A 16,729-nucleotide genomic window follows, 5' to 3' on the forward strand; every position below is an offset into this window, starting at 1 on the left:
AAACGTTACTGATTCATCTTCCTGAAAGCAGCAAGACTGATGGGCCAAGTTGTTTGCTGATACTAACTGATTAGCCTATTTTCCTTTCCTTGCCGCAAACTGTTCCTTTGATTTAAAAATGCAGCATTCTTAGAGTTGGCATCTGCCAGAAAGGGTTTGCCACAGTAGCTGGGAGCGCTCTGCAAAGAGTTGTAAGAGCATGAGCAATATTAATGCTTTGAAGTCATCTCATACAATTCGTCCTCTGCAACAGTATGAATCACAAGCTCAGTCCAAGATCCTGGCTAGAGTCTGGTTTTAAAAGGTCCTGTGCCCTTGGATCAATTTTATTTTCTAAAACAACCTTGTGTCTCTAATTCAGCTTGGCCCAGCAATTAGGGATGTTGATTGGGCTCAAATGTGTTAATAGTACTTAATATTATAACATAGAGTATTTCGAGCACTTCGTATAAAGGTCCACAGTAATCCTTACAGTAATCCTGTAAAGTACACCAGCATTATCCCCATATTGCAGATGCAGGGGTGATTTTGTGGCTGAGAGATAGAGATTTGCCTAAAGCTACCTAGCGAGTTCAGCGTTCATGTGAGATTTCATTTCAGGTCTCTGTAGTTCACATTTTTAGGCAGTTTTTGGCTTCCTGTGGAACTGTTTCCTTATCTGAAATAATCAGGTAATCCTGGTGTTAAAGCTAAACTGTGAAGTACTAGATGCTAAAAGCCTTAGTGTATACCTGTACTAGCATTCATATTTTGGACCATATGGATTGAGTGAATGCAGACCATTTGCCAAGTAATATTTTTTTAAACTACGTATATGTGTGTTAAGTGCCATCAAGTTGCTTCCAACCTATGAATTAATGACCTCCAAAATGTCCTATTGTTAACAGCCTTGCTCAGGTCTTACAAACTGAAGGCTGTGGCTTCCTTTATTGAGTCAATCCATCTCAAACTAGTCACCTGCAATTCATTGTCCAAGAGTGAGGAATATCTCATCACATTTTTATCACATGATCCAGGAATATTGTGAAGGGTCTTCTCATCATCTTCCTATCACCTGCAAAACGATACAGTCGGCCACCTTAAAGTGATTATCTGTATAGAGTGGTGAGAAACCACTTTGCAAACGGCAGCTGTATTATCCATTATTGCAACTTCTTCCATTCCCATCTCCAGGTCTTCTACCACTCTGTTTCTAACATCTGGAAGAAGCTTTTGCTCCCTACTCACCAAACACCTTACTGTTTAAGTGTCTCTTCAAGACATGCTTGATCTCTGGTGATGCTCTAGCATTTTGCCATGATGATCACCTTCCCCATTTCCCCTCCTTTTTTCTCCCACTGCCTAGTTGAGTGGGAAAATCTGGTCAGGAGCAAGAAATCCACTGCCTGAAGTGGGAACCTGGAAATGCTATGCCCTCCCCCATAAGTCCATGTGGGTTTCCACCTTGCAAATGGGCTCAACAGCCAGCACCATGCAACTTGACTGGCATCCAGCACTCTTCATCAACTGGAACTGAGCAGTTCTGCCAGGTAGAGGCTGCCAGGGAGCGTAAGGAGGGAAAGCTGAAGAGGGGCAGATAAAGATAAGGTGGCTGGAGGGCAGAAAGGACAGGAAAGAAGGAAGCAGGGTAGGGGGAGAGGCTATGGGGCTTTCGGGGAAGGGAAGGAAGAAATAGTGGGAAAGGGATAATGAGATGTCCCCCTGCAAGTTCTTGCCGGTCCCCGCAATTGTATATTTCTAATTATCTGCCTTGAATTTTGAGGATACCATGAACACACATACACACAAAGCCAAGACAGAAAATGGAAAACCATGGTTGCGTGGCAAACGATAACATTCTGATAATGGTACGAAATCTGCCGGCAGATAGTTGCTTTGAAGAACCTTCTCTTGGAGCCAGATAATGTTTGTCTGTAGTTAGTATCTTGGGAGATGGGAAATAATTCCTCAGTGAGTCATCTTATCCATGCAATATGGTATTTCAACATGCCACACTGGACTGGCAATTTTTCAGTAGTAACCCACCAGTCTTAATTTTTCTTTCCATGTAACAAACAGAAATCAGAGGTACACAACGCATATGTTAAGATGTTTGAAAATATAATGTGCAAAGGTCATAAGGTCAAAATATAATGTGCAAAGGTCTTTCAGAAAGAAGGCACACAACGTTTGAGGTGTTACCATATGTAAATCTGCTGATGGATACAGAAGTATCTTATGTTTCCTTCCTCAGACCTGAAGACACTCACATTTCTAAAAGTAAATGAGAAGCATCCTTTTACTGCTAGAAATCCAGGAGCTTGAATGAAGTTATTTAAAGAAGGTACAGAGTGGTTTTCTTGTGAAATGTTCAAGGACAGTTGAATGTAAACATGCCAAAGGACAAATTACTTTGGTCTTTCGAGATCTCCCTTTGTATGGAGTTATCAAAGAAGTAGAAAAGATGCAGGGCTAGAGATGACTTCGGCCGGATTCATAGGACTTCTTATCAAGGCAGTTGTGAGCAGGAACAGAAACCTCATGGGTACTGCTGTATCAGGGCAACGTGTTATGTATGTAGCCATGTCTCTTATATTTGGGCCAATATTGTGCAACTGCTATTATGTGTGCTTGAGCAGAAGGTGGTTAAAATAATCAGAGCCATGTAGGCATGGCTTTCAATAACTAAACATACAGTGTGACACATGTGTATTAGAGGTTTCCAGTATCTTTTTTCTTTTGGCCATCAAGTCACAGCTGACTTATGGTGACCCCTGGCTGGTTTTTCAAGGCAAGGGACATTTAGAGGTGGTTGGCCATTTCCTGTCTCCACGTCACAACCCTGATATTCCTGGGAGGTCTTCCATCCAATACTAGCTGGGGTCAACGCTGCCTAGCTTTTGAGATCTGATGAGATCAGGCAAGCTTTTGAGATCTGATGAGATCAGGCTAGCATCCAGCATCTAGGTCACCAGAAAGAAAAATATATTCATTGAGGGCCTCTGGCATACTGAATCCTTCCTTAGAGCAGGAAACAAAATGGTTTTGGAGGTGCTCTCTAGATTGGTACATAGTACAGAAGAGTATGTAATCACTGCTAAATTAGGTCTTTTCTTTGCTGCAGACTGGAAACAGGAGTCATTTTTCTGCTGGGTCAGATAAGTAAGACAAGTCCAATTACATTTATCTTGCTGAAAAGTTTCATTTGTCCTCAGGAGCAACAAGGTGACAACAGACTAAACCTGGACATGAAGTCGAAATAATATATTTTATATAATTGAGGTTGCTCGATGCTTGAAGAAACAGCTCCTGTCAGGCTAATGCACCATCAGAGCGGCCGTTTAAATAGTCCCTTTAACTGGAGATGCTGGAGATTGAACCTGGGACCTTTTGCATGCCAAGCAGATGCTCTACCACTGAGCTACAGTAGTGCTAAAGACAGAAGAAAAAAGGGGGTCTTTCAGAGGAAGCCAGGATGCTCAGTACCAGGAGGTGGAAGCAAAGGCAGGACAAAGGGGGTAGAAAGAAAAAATAAGGGCCATAACTGGACACAGCTGACCCTTATGAATCTCTTCCTGTGCCCAACAGAGCTAGCTAATCAGTTTCCAAGAACTTTGCTAAAGCAGTTAAGCACTTGCTTAGCATGTGCAGTTTGTGGTACCAACGCCTAAGCTCCACAGCAGTTTCTGGGGTTCTGACGTGACATTTTGGCCCTTGGGGAGTGGCCAGAGGGCCTGTCATTGTCTCGGTTAGGAGGCTGAGAGAGAGCATTGCAGCTCTCTGCTGCAGCTGGGGAAGAAACTCAAGTGGTGGAGTCTTTGCTTTGCATGTGAGAAGAAAAGGAATCTATGTCTCTATTGCTTACGTCTAACTCTGGGGTGCACCCACAGATTTTTCTCCCACTCATCTGTAGCATACATGGTAGAACTTTGCAAGTGAGCAGTACAGGGTCAATGCCCATATTCTCTCTGCCCTGGTGCTGGGGCACACTGGCCTGCAGTGCAGGTTCATCTCCCACTCTAGATAGTTGACCTATTCTGAAAGGAGCCAGGAGGACCACAGAGGCCAGCATAGGTTTCAGACCCACAGCTTTAGCATTATTTGCATCAACCTCTGACTCACTGAGCCAGCCACCGACCCAGTGGCTTGAGCTTTAAACCTTCACTGCCTTTACAGCCCTTACAGATGGTGGTCCAAGATTGCCAACTTGTGGCTTGCTCTCCCCTCTTCATTCATGTCCTGTGGGAAGCATCTTTGTGACATATCTGCTCCTTTCCCCCTTACACATGTTTTGGGGTGATGTCTTTTCTTGGCCATTCTTTTTCACTGAATGCTTACGAATGCTTAACATTTTAGGTCATGTCATCCCTCTCTCCTCATTATTTTTATTCATTGTGCCCTTGTATATACATTTTGCAAAGGCCACATTTGGGGGAGGGGGTCGTGTGTTGTACTTTGGACTGGGGTTGTACTCTTCCAAAGTGAGGCATGGTTTGAGTGTCAAGGCTGATGGTTTGGAGGGAGCTAGGAAGCAGCCAGGCCATGAAGTAGGTTCCCAGGAATTGTTACCCAAATTAGATAGTCTCCCCATTTGGTTGGGGAATTAGCTGGGGAGATTATTTTGCAAAAGGCAGGGATAACTGGAATTGTTTCCCTTTTTATATCGATATCAAATCCCTGTGAAAACTCTTAGTAAAGAGAAGATTTAAGAATTAATTGGTTTTTATTGTAAAAATAACTTTTTAAACACACAAAACCCAATACACTCAAGAATTAGGAAATAAAAAGTAGGAGGGGTGGACACAAGGATATGAGGTTCCCAGGAGCCTGGGTGTGACCTTGGATGCCTCCTTATCAATGGAGGCCCAGGTCGCAGCTGGGGTCAAGGCAGCCTTTTTTTATCTCCGCTGGGCCCAGCAGCTGGTGACCTACCTCTCCTGACCCCCAACCTAGCCACAGTGATCCATGCAACAGTCACCTCTAGGTAGGGTTGCCAGGCCCCTCTTCTCAATTGGCAGGAGATTTTGGGGATGGAGCCTGAAGAGGGCGGGGTTTGGGGAGGGGAGGGACTTCAATGCCATAGAGTTCAATTGCCTAAGCAGCCATTTTTCTCCAGGTGATCTGATCTCTATAGGCTGGAGATCAGTTGTAATAGCAGGAGATCTCTTGCTACTACCTGGCAGTTGGCAACCCTACCTCTAGGCTAGACTACTGTAACTCTCTCTACATAGGGCTGCCCTTGGAACTGATCAGGAGGCTCCAGCTGGTGCAGAATGCCGCGGCAAAGTTCCTTATGGGGGCCTCGCTGCGACAGCTATAACTCCAGTGTTGAAACAGCTACACTGGCTCCAGTTGGAGTATCGGATCAAGTTCAAGGTGCTGGTTTTGACCTTTAAAGCCTTACACAGCATGGGACCTTTGTACCTGCTGGACTGCCTCTCCTGGTATGCCCCCCAGAGAGCGTTGTGCTCAATGAATAGCAATTTACTGGTGGTCCCTGGCCCGAGGAGCGTGCAGCTGTCCTCGACAAGGACCAGGGCTTTTTTGGCCCTGGCCCCAGCCTATTGAAACAGCCTCCCTAATAACTTCAGGGCCCTGGGGGATTTAAATGAGTTTCACAGGGCCTGTAAAACAAAGCTGTTCTGCCAGACTTATGAATGAGGGCAGCTGCAAGTTTTTCCAATATCATTGTTGCTGGCCTCCCCATCCTCTCCCCGCAACTAAGGTTTGAGGTTACTGCCTGGCCTGGTTTTTTCAGTGGCTCTATTTCTTGATTTTTACTGTTGCCACCTTGTTTTATTTGTTGCTGGGAAGTTGATTTTAAATAAGTTTTAATTTATGTTTTATATTAAATGTTGTGACCCACTCTAGCACTCTGGCTGTGGTCAGGAGTGGCTGCAAGGCATCATAAGGAGCAGACTGTCCACTGCCTCCACTGGCAAACAACCATTCTTGTGGATTTTAAAACTGCTGGGTCCTGTTGCCCAATGGAAGCCAGCAAAGCGAGGGAGTACACTCCACTGCAGCAAATGAATCCTTGAGTTTGCTTGCATTTCTTGACCTCATGAACTTCCCTAGAAACCTATGACACAGCCAGTCAATGGAGCTGTACAATGACAAAAAGGTTTTGCTGCTGCTGCTGCCATAGAACATTCATCTGTGGGTTCTGTGCCTTGAAGTGCAGGACAACCTATTCATCACATTCTTTATAACTACACAAGTCACCTTCATAGGACTCATTGCCTTCTGGTCTGTGTATTAGGGGCAGCTCTTTCCACAGTTAATCTCCCACACCAAAATTGTCAGACAGTGCCCATATAGTTGTTTAGAAAGCACAAGCAGCAGCTTTGAAAAAGCAGGCGATCTCTGGCTCTCTCTTCTCATGATTAATGACTGCTCAGAGGACGTTGTTAGGACATCTACAGAAGGAAAATCTTGAGCTTGGAAAGCATACTCAGTCTTGAGACTGCTAGGGACAGGACAGGCAAAGGTGTACAGCCATCAAGTGATAAAAGCTGAGCACACAGTCTAGTTGAGTGAGGTGAAGTGTTTATACTGGGAGTGTGAATTTAAAGTTCCAGGGGGGGAATATTTCCCATCCATTAAAAATGGCACTGTTTTGCTCTCACCATATGAGTCCTCCTCGGTTGCTCAAGTGAGTGCAAGAGATCTGATGAATATAAGGAAGATTTTAACAACCCCCTATCCTACTGCTGCCAAGCTTTGCAGAACTGCTATAACCCCACCACTGCCCTCACTCACCCAATTCAGGCTCCTTTTTAAAAGGCTCAGGACGAGAAACAGAGAAGAGCTCAATGACGGACAAAGCTTGCAGTCCTGCGTGTGCGGTTGTTTAATGAGAAAAAAAGCAAATGGCACTAATCTTTGAACTCTGGTTGGCTACAAATGTACCAAAGTAGATGAAAGCCCAGCTTCATAATCTCCTGATAACACTGAAAAATAAAATAGGCCGTGTAAGCTGAGTGGTACCAAAGAGAGAAATGCAGTAGGCAGGCACTTAGGACAGTGCCCCAGTGAAGGAGCTAGTCAGTGGCTCAGGACCCAGACTGTCAATGCACAGTAGTCCATAGTAGTCCACGCAATGCACATCAGGTGTGAAAGGGAAACCACGGCTAAAAATTGAGAGAAAAGGATCCCCTGTGCTGTCTGGAATCTCCATTGGTAGGAGGATTTCATACAGAATCACATAAGCTATCGGACTATCGTGGAAAATTACCCTGGTATAGAAGCAGCCCTGCTTATAGTAAATGATGGTAAATTTGCAAAAATAAACAGGAGTATTCAGGCCTTAAAAAGTAATACATTTTAATTATAGCATAAAGTTTTGTGGACTACAGGCCATTCATAGTTAGTCTTTAAACTGCCACAAGATTTCTGTTTATTTTTGCTTCAGCAGACAAACATAATCCTTGGGAAATGTTAAATTTCAATGGAAGCTAAACACAATTCGCTGCTGCTGCACTTTTTGCTGTGGCTGGTACCTTATATTATGCTTTCCAGATTTGGAGTGCAGAGGGAGGCATATTGCTAGAATTGCTAATACCAGCAGAGCTACTTTTTTTAGCATGAGGTCTGGGTTACATGGTAGGTTTATCAAAGAGATAATCATGCGAGAAACCTTGTGAGTGCAAAGTTCACTCTTTTGGCTGCTGTTAGGGTTCAGAGCCCTGACCTGGATGGCCCAGGCTAGCCTGATCTCGTCAGATCTCAGAAGCTAAGCAGGGTCAGCCCTGGTTAGTATTGGGATGGGAGATCACCAAGGAATACAGGGTTGCTGTGCAGAGGAAGGCACTGGCAAACCACCTCTGTTAGTCTCTTGCCATGAAAACCCCAAAAGGGGTTGCCATAAGTCGGCTGCGACTTGACGGCACTTTACACACACACATAGGGTTCAGAACTCATACAGGCTACATGTATTCATCCCATGCAGAAAGAATCCCCTTTAAAAATAAATGCAAGTATATAACAAGGCACATATGTTAGGATAAATAGAAGAGAAAGCAGAGGGCTGGATCTAGTACAGCATTTCTGCTGGTACAAAGATTTATTCATTTTTATTTTATTGCACTTCTACCTCGCACTCCCCAGCCAAAGGCTGGGCTCAGGCGGCTCACAAAAATAACCACATATAATAAAAACAGAATGAAAACATTAAAAACAGCAATAAAATAGCCCAATACGTTTCAATAAATAAGGACAAAAGTGTCCAATGGCGCTAAAAGAATATCCGGCTGCAGCTGGGCGAACAGGTGGATAAGCCCCAACGGTGGTATAAGCAGAATGAAACTTACTTGGAAGAGGTTTTCTTGGGGGGGCATTTTAGGATGCTGTGGGAAGAGGGAGCTAACAAAGTTGCACTCTAGGCAGAAGCCTCTGCACCATACAACCCAGTGTTTGGGGCAAGGGAAAGGCACTAAATGATACCTCATGAAGGCACATGGGTAGGTTCCATGCCTAGTGACTTGCAGTTGTTGTACCAAAAACCAAGTATCTCTTAGTACTGAAGAATTCATTTATTTGATTATTTTTTTAAGTTTTACAGGTGGCAGAAAACAACACATGAGATCACACTTGACATCCAGTCTTAAGCCAAGTTGAAAAGTGGTGTTGAAGAAGTCAGTCCCTGGTTTGATCAAAGGGGGGTATTGATAATGAATTTAATTAATGTTTTGGAACTTGATGTTTCACATATAACTTCTTTAGGTTAATGACTGCAAGTATTGAATAATGTTCAAATATTAACTTATTTAACATATTGAGAACCAGCGTGGTGTAGTGGTTAAGAGCGGTGAACTCTGATCTGGAGAACCGGGTTTGATTCCCCACTCCTCCACAGGAGCAGCAGAGGCTAATCTGGTGAACTGGATTTGTTTCCCCATTCCTGCACATGAAGCCAGCTGGGTGACCTTGGGCTAGTCACAGTTCTCTTAAGAGCTCTCTCAGCCCTACCTACCTCACAGAGAGGGGAAGGGAAGGTGATCATAAGCGGGTTTGAGTCTTCCTTAAGTGGTAGAGAAAGTCGGCATATAAAAACCAACTCTTCTTCTGAATAATAATAATAATAATAATAATAATAATAATAATAATAATAATAATAATAATAATAGTGAACCCAGAACCTCTTTGCCAAAAGCCTAACAGTTTACTTTACATTCCTCATATTAGCACTATCATACAGAAGTTCTCTCATTCAGCAATTTAGCTAAATAATGCTTAGCCAGTGAAACTGATGCCTCATGCATTAATTAAGCAACATAAAATCAGATCAGGCAGGACAGAGTTAGAGATGCATCCCCCTGGAACTTGTCTTACATACTATCCAACTATTAGCATTTCAAAGCTCCCTATTTGCCATTTTTAGCCCCATTGGAGAAGTTCTCTGTATATTAATTTCTCGCTACGGGACCTGCCTTTTTCACTGCCAGCAGCAGCAACAATGCTCCTGTGATTGGAAAACATGGTTGCTCTTTCAAAATGGCTTTAGGTCCTCACCAATATAACGTTTTAAAAAAAAAAAAATCAGAACGAGTGAGGCAGAGAAGGCTGGGAATATTCACTCTTTTCCATTTTAATGCAACCTCTTTCTTATTATGTAACTCTGAAACACAGCTACTCATATTCATCTGCAGCTTTTGATTAAAGGCTTCCTAAAAATAGAACCAAAGAAAGATATCCCTGGCTCAGAGTTAAATGCTATTGATGTGATCAGTGCTGTTATGCACTGATCTAAAGAATGCATCTTTGTGGAAGTCTGCCACATTGCCAGTTATCTATCTTCACATGCAGATATAGTACACATGAAACAAAAGAATATGCTATACATTTTCACAATTATGGCTGCTTCCTCAATCTGGGCTAAGAAATGTATGTCATGAAAGATGGTAAACTAGTTGTTCATGTGATAATAACCACCAGGATGATCACAGCAAGAAACTGGAAGGTCTGTTCTAGATAGAACATTGATGCATAGAAATCTGTAGCATTGTCTTTGCATTTTCAAGTAAGTATGAAGTAAGTTTGAAAAAACATGAGACCATTGTGATTAATGTGGAACCACAACTTTTAGGATCTTGCTGTTCAGAGTAACCTGCATGGCTCAATTGCAGAGTGTGATACAAATAGAGCTTTCTAGTAAAGAAATGATGTTGTAGCTCCTCCACTTGACCTCCCTTTAACAACATGCATGTATATATTCTACCATGTTCCATATGATTGCTAGCAAACTCATTCTGTATTAAGCCATATCAGAATGAGCTTGCTGACAATAATCTGGAACATACATGCATGTTATTGAAGGGAGGTAGGGTTGACAGATCCCTCTTGGCCACCGGCAGGAGATTTTTGGGGTGGAGCCTGAGGAGGGTGAGGTTTGGGGAGGGACTTCAATGCCACAGAGTCCAATTGCCAAAGTGGCCATTTTCTCCAGGTGAACTGATCTCTATCGGCTGGAGATCAGTTGTAATAGCAGGAGATCTCCAGCTAATACCTGGAGGTTGGCAACCCTAAAGGGAGGCCAAGAAGAGGAGTCCGTGATTATTACCAAAGGGCACAGCTTTCCCATTGTTCAGAATTCTTTTAGAGAAGTCCTTCATAGCAACAGTACGTATCACACTATTAAGCTGGAGAGGAAATTCTAAAGTGATACTGTTACCAAATTAAAATGGAAGCACTGCTATGGGAGAAAGAGTAGCCTGGTACTATTCCTTTTATTTGACATGTCACATGTGTGCATCTGTGTAAACCTTTCTGTCTGCAGTGGTTCCCTTTTATTTAAAATGAAAGCCACTCTTCTTTTGACTTACATTTGCAATAAACACGTCCTCCTCTGCTCGCGAGGCAGGGAAAGAGAGAGCTTTATGTATGTGACAGCAACGAAAAAGAAGAGTTGGTTTTTATATGCCGACTTTCTCTACCACTTAAAGGAAGAATCAAAACGACTTACAATCACCTTCCCTTCCCCTCCCCAAAACAGACACTCTGTGAGGTAGGTGGGACTGAGCAAGCTCTAAGAGACCTGTGACTAGCCCAAGGTCACCCAGCTGGCTTCGTATGTAGGAGTGGGGAAACCAACATGGTTTCTTTTGGGTGGGCAAACTTTTCCCACTGAGAACTGGCTCTAGCAATTTTGAAGGATATTTTTTTTCTACATCCAAGATAGCAATAACAGAAACCTCAGGATGAAAGGCAGACTTGTAGTCTGGCTTCATTTCCATATTATTATGCTGCTTGCACTCAGTTCATAGAATTTGATTATTCCCATAGTAGGATTTTGGTTTTAATGTACAAGGAACCCAAGTCTCTGATTATTGGGCTTGTTGAAGAACAACGATGGGAGATTTCACTTCAATTGTTTCCATTTCAAAATAAATGTGCATGCAGGCTTTAACAGATGGGAGCATTTCTCCTGAATGTATTATTCCAGATATTCTGGTAGCAGCTTCTTCTGTATTGCTTAAATTTCAAGATATGGCTAATTGTTCTAGTGAAGGTGAACAAAGAAGTTAAAAGGCTACATGAAAGGGGGAGCTGTGCATGCTAATGACGTGGCTGTGCTTATGTGGGAATAGGGAGTAATTTTAAATGATGACAGAGACAGACAGAGAAGAGGCTGCTTGGGAAGTCAAACAACATTTTGCTAAAGGGTTCGGTTAACAAAATATCCCTTCCTTTCTGTGTCTTCATTAAACTCTGAATATCTAGATGTGTGAGGGATAGAAACCTCTCCTTTCTCCACAATGAGGTCCAAAGCAGTTTACATCATTCTCCTTTCCTGCATTTTATCCTCATAACACCCAAGTGAGATAAGTGTGCAACTAGCCCAAAGTCACCCAGTGAGTTTCCATGGCAGAGCGGTCTGAAACTCTAACCACTACACCACATTGGCTTTTGTAGGAGGGCTGCTGTTGGCCAGTAGCAAACAGCCATTCCTTGATTAGTCATGGCAATCATATGGTAGCTAGTTGCTTGGTGGTTGTTGCCAGGCCTACTTTCTTCTGTCTCTTTGTTCTCTTAACCTTTCTTGATTTACCCTAACTTTTTTGGTTGGGCGTTTCCTCCCTTGTATTTTTTTTTTTTTTTGGTGCTGTCCTCCCGCAAAGGCCAAAAAGGCTTGCTCTTCCCCCTGCCTTTTAGTGACAGAAACCAAGGCTCACAGTCTGGTATTATTGTATGGTTGCTTAGCAATGGCCACTGAGGTGCTTGGGTAAGCACTTTTGGTCACAGTCTGAGATCTTTAGAAGGAAAAAAGGTTTTTACCACCATATGAGCTCAGGAAGCTAGCATCATAATGTTAGCAGGAATGTTACAGAAGCTCATATAAAAGAAACAAAACCAAGGGTCTAACAAGCTGTACATCAACTTGTACAAGACATTCTTTTCCAGGGACAGGACACATGTCAAGCTGGAAGTTTGAATAGGGTTGCCAACCTCCAGGTGGTGGCTGGAGATCTCCCGCTATTATAAATTATCTTCAGGTGATAGAGATCAGTTCCCTTGGAGAAAATGGCCACTTTGGCTATTGGACTCTATGTAATTGAAGTCCCCCCTCTCCAAACCCCCCCTCCTCAGGCTCCCCCCCCCCCGAAAAATCTCCAGGTAATTCCCAAACCAGAGTTGGCAACCCTAACTTTGAAACAGAGATTGGGTGATGCAGACTTTCATAGAATCATAGAATCAGAGTTGGAAGGGACCACCAGGGTCATCAAGTCCAACCCCCTGCACAATGCAGGAAATTCACAACTACCTCCCCCCCACACCTAGTGACCAGAAGATGGCCAAGATGCCCTCCCTCTCATCATCTACCTAAGGTCACAGAATCAGCATTGCTGACAGATGCCCATCTAACCTCTTCTTAAAAACCTCCAGGGAAGGAGAGCTTACCACCTCTTGAGGAAGCTTGTTCCACTGAGAACCCCTCTAACTGTTAGAAAATTCTTCCTAATGTCTAGACGGAAACTCTTTTAATTTAATTTCAACCCGTTGGTTCTGGTCCAACCTTCTTGGGCAACAGAAAACAACTCAGCACCATCCTCAATATGACAGCCCCTCAAGTACTTGAACATGGTTATCATATCCTCTCTCAGTCTTCTCTTCAGGCTAAACATACCCAGCTCCTTCAACCTTTCCTCATAGGACTTGGTCTCCAGACCCCTCACCATCTTTGTTGTCCTCCTCTGGACACGTTCCAGCTTGTCTACATCTTTTTTTAATTGTGGTGCCCAAAACTGAACACTGTACTCTAGTTGAGGTCTAACCAGAGCGGAGTAAAGCGATACCATCACTTCGCGTGATCTGGACACTATACTTCTGTTGATGCAGCCCAAGACTGCATTTGCCTTTTTAGCTACCGCATCACACTGCTGATTCATGTTCAGTGTTTGGTCTACTAAGACCCCAAGATCCTTTTCACACACACTACTGCTCAGACAAGTCTCCCCCGTCCTATAATTATGCATTTGATTTTTCCTACCTAAATGCAGAGCTTTACATTTGTCTTTGTTGAAGTGCATTTTATTAGTTCTAGCCCACTTCTCCAGCCTGTCAAGATCATCCTGCATCTTGGCTCTGTCTTCTGCCGTATTTGCTACCCCTCCCAATTTAGTATCATCTGCAAATTTAACATAACAAGCATCCCCTCTATTCCTTCATCCAAATCATTTATAAAGATGTTGAACAACAGAGGGCCCAGCACAGATCCCTGAGGAACTCCACTAGTCACTTCTCTCCAAGTGGATGAGGAACCATTAACTAGCACTCTTTGGGTACGATCTGTCAACCAGTTGCAGATCCACCTAACAATAATAGGATCTAAACCACATTTTCCCCATTTGTCAACTAGAATACTATGTGGAACCTTATCAAAAGCCTTACTGAAATCTAGATAAACGATGTCTACAGCATTCCCCTGATCCAGCAAGGTAGTAACTTTCTCAAAAAAGGAGATAAGATTAGTCTGACATGACTTATTCTTGAGAAACCCATGCTGGCTCTTAGTGATCAGATCCATCCTTTCTAAATGCTCAAGGACTGACTGTTTGATGATTTGTTCGAATACTTTTCCTGGTATAGAAGTCAGGCTGATGGGTCGGTAGTTACCCGGATCCTCCTTTTCCCCCTTCTTGAAGATGGGGACAACATTTGCCCACCTCCAATCTTCTGGCACCTCACCTGTTTTCCAAGACTCTTCAAAAATAATGGACAGAGGTTCAGAAATTACATCTGCAAGTTCTTTGAGTACCCTTGGGTGCAATTCATCTGGCCCAGAGGATTTTGTTTCATTTAAATAAACCAGGTGTTTGTGCACTACCCCAATGCCAATTCTAGGCTGCAAATCCCTTCCCTCATCACATGTTGTTTATGCCATGTTGAGCACCACTTCCCTCATGAGAAAAGACTGAGGAAAAGTAGGAATTGAGGAGTTCTGCCCTTTCATCTCCTGTTACAATTTCACTTTCTGGTCCACGCAATGGGCTTATCTTGTCCTTGTTCTTACTCCTACTCTGTACATAGGAAAAGAACCCTTTTTTGTTGCGTTTAGCATCTCTCGCTAGCCTAAGTTCATACTGAGCTTTAGCTTTCCTAACACTCTCCCTACAAGCACTAGTTATTTGTTTATAGTCCTCTTTGGTTATAAGACCCTCCTTCCACTTCCTAAATTAGTCTTTTTTATTTCTCAAATCTTTAAAAAGCTGCTTATGGAGCCACCCTGGCCTCTTTAGGCTCCTCCCATTTTTCTTTCTCATAGGAATGGTTTGGGATTGCGCCTTCAGTATTTCACTCCATTTCTCCCTGTTCTCCGGTTCTTGGCTTGTGAGCCTTTTACAGAGTGTGTTAAACCAACTCTTTCTCTCCCAGTTAGGAGTGTTTCCCTTTGACCTATGCTGAAAATGAAGCTGAGTTCCCATACCTGCTGCCCTGCACCTTTACCCAATCAAAACAAGGCGCACGTCATCAACTTTTGTGGCCCTAACTCAGGATATCCAAATAGCGATCGATATTGCCCCTTCCTGGCAGGTAGGCAAGGGGTCACCTCGATCTTCCCTATTTGTCTCCATAGAGGAAAACCATTCTTCTCAGCCTGGAATCTGAGGCATTTGTTGTTTAATTTCCAGGAAAGAGGGTGGCCTATCAGGGGCCCAATGTCACTTGCACGTTAAACAAGGTATTCTGCATATCCTCATTACAATAGGGACAACATCAGGTTTTGCTTTGTCTTGCTTTCCACCCTCCTCCATAGTAACTGCTCTGCTTTTTGATGCCTACAGTGATTGCCACCACCAAGAGACGCCTGCATCAAATGCAATCTTGAGTCAACCTTACCTTCAAGCTGTCACTCATTAACAGGCTGCAGTAGCAGTTTTAGTTCTGTGGCACAGAGAAAGCTGAAACTAATATTTTATTCAGCTTCTGGCAAAAAAGGTGAATGTTAAGGTGAACTGATCTAAAGTTTAAGGTTGAATTATTCAGCTCAGCAAACATTGCAACTTGTCAGAAAGCCAATCAGTGTATTCAGTTCCCATGCAGACTGAAAACTCAGAACTACAAATGAGTCAGGCTTGAGTATAAGTATACACAAGCCATTGTTCATCGCTTAACAGCATTTTAAAATAGAAACCCTGTACAGAGATCAATGCTCCTCCATTTCCTGGGTTTATTTAAATCCATACCCAATATAAATGAAAACATGCTGGATCCAGGAAAAATAACAGCTGATATGATTTTCCTTCTATAGGAAGGATGCTAATAAAAACAAACAGATGCACTGGAAAAACAAAAAGGAACTTGTGGCTCTTAAAATCTACCAGATTTAATTTAGCGTATTTTTGTTGTCTAGTTCCCATTTCATCAGATGCATCAAATGTCACCCTTAGATGGCAGAAATTTTATTTACACACCCTTAGGTAAAAATGTACAGAGTAAGGCTAAAAGGCCATGAAATGTAAGTGGTACACAGTCTGTCACACTTTTATACAAAGCTCAGATGTGTGCATGATAAGAACAGTTATCATAAGAACAGATAACAACATTCACAACAGGAGGAACAGTATCATAATCTTCATCAATTTGCTGAGCTCATTCTGAGAGGAGACCATAGCCCTGGCTGAGACAAAAACAGAATCAAACTTCTCAATACATTCAAATTCAGCCATTTTTATGCAGATGTATGGTCCCGAGTGTTTTTAACCCCTATTACTGCTGCTGTGAAAGGTTCCTGCCCTTATCTTGAACATATTCAAATTTTGTATAGGAATGTCACGGACTATGCATTTTACAATTCAGGGCCCTTTGACCCTACTGTTTACATTTCCTTCTCTAGAACCATGAGTATGTGTGTGATTGCAAAACTGAGAGTAAACTTGAATTATCTGATCAAGTGGGCCCACAAGAAAGTACCCACAATACCATCAGTCTTTAAGGTGTCACAAGACATTCACAGGCATATAAATGCTGAGGTACATTTAGAACTCGTGCTTTTCATCACTATTCTGGCATGGTGATTATTTTCAAGTAGCTCATTCTCTTCCATTTTTGCAATTATAGCTGGACGCTCACACTTTTGGATCTCCTAAGCACTGCCACTTTCAGTTAGCACTTCGTACACGGGATCATGTCATAAGCTGTCAAGGACACAAGATACACCCTTAAAAGAGCCAGTGTGGTGTAATGGTTAAGGTGTCAAACTAGGGTCTGGGAAACCCAGGTTCAAATCCCCACTCTTCCATGGAAACTT

Source organism: Euleptes europaea, chromosome 3 (assembly GCF_029931775.1).
Source record: "Euleptes europaea isolate rEulEur1 chromosome 3, rEulEur1.hap1, whole genome shotgun sequence".
NCBI lineage: Eukaryota > Metazoa > Chordata > Lepidosauria > Squamata > Sphaerodactylidae > Euleptes > Euleptes europaea.